Below are 1,051 nucleotides of genomic sequence, written 5' to 3' on the forward strand. Positions count from 1 at the left end.
GTGTGTGTGTGTGTGTGTGTGTGCGTGAGTGTGTGAGTGAGTGTGTGTGTGTGTGTGTGTGAGAGAGATACGAATCTCAACAGAACGAAACGGCTGTGGAATTCTGAATGAGGCTCAATGAGATTATGCTGTCAGATCACGCCAATAGATGATCAGGACCCCAGAAATCATACAAGACACAGTGTGTGTGTGTGTGTGTGTGTGTGTGTGTGTGTGTGTGAGGGAGGACAAAAGCTCTCTGCAATTTAAATGTATGCAAAATACCACAAAAACAGTTTGTCAGTAAAGCAGCGTTTCCGTCCCGTGTGTTCGAGAGAACAAAATCATCACTTCTGGGAAACTTTCACATGGGTTTTTAAATGCACATCTATACATTTATTTGCTAAATGTGCTTTCATTTGATGTGAAATTTATTTTTATCAAATAAATGTATCCATCTCAAGTAAACATATGCATTTCTTACACATTTTATTCACGTCTATTCAACCATATGTGCCAAAATGTGCATAAAATACATGAAAGTACAGCACCATTTTAGTGTTGTAAATATAGTACCATAGTTTTTATTAATACTTTGAGTTTTTTGTTTTCCATTTTCTTTAAATTTTTAATTTTTACATTTGTATTTTTTAGTATTTTATTTTATATTTTAATTTTGTCTGTTTTATTTTTGGTTATTTTAGTACTTTCTCTTTAAGTAAACATGCATTTTTAATGCACATATTTCTCACCATATATTCCAAAATTTGCATAAAAAAATACATGGATAGCTATTTTAGTATTGCTAACAGAGTTTTTATTAATATTAGGAATTGGTTTTACAATTTTAAAGTTGTAGTAATTTTTAATTTTAATTATTAATTTTATTTCAGATTTAGTTATTTTCAGTTTTAGTCATTTTAGTACTTCAACTTTAACTAAACAAAATTAGATGTGCATATCTTGTTACAAAATAATTGTATTTACCTCAAGTAAACATATGCATTTCTTATGTGCATCTTTCAAACCATAAATCCCAAAATGTGCATAAAAACACATGGATAGCAGTGCT

The sequence above is a fragment of the Sinocyclocheilus grahami genome, unplaced genomic scaffold (genome assembly GCF_001515645.1).
Source record: "Sinocyclocheilus grahami isolate Dianchi unplaced genomic scaffold, SAMN03320097.WGS_v1.1 scaffold436.1, whole genome shotgun sequence".
Lineage (NCBI taxonomy): Eukaryota > Metazoa > Chordata > Actinopteri > Cypriniformes > Cyprinidae > Sinocyclocheilus > Sinocyclocheilus grahami.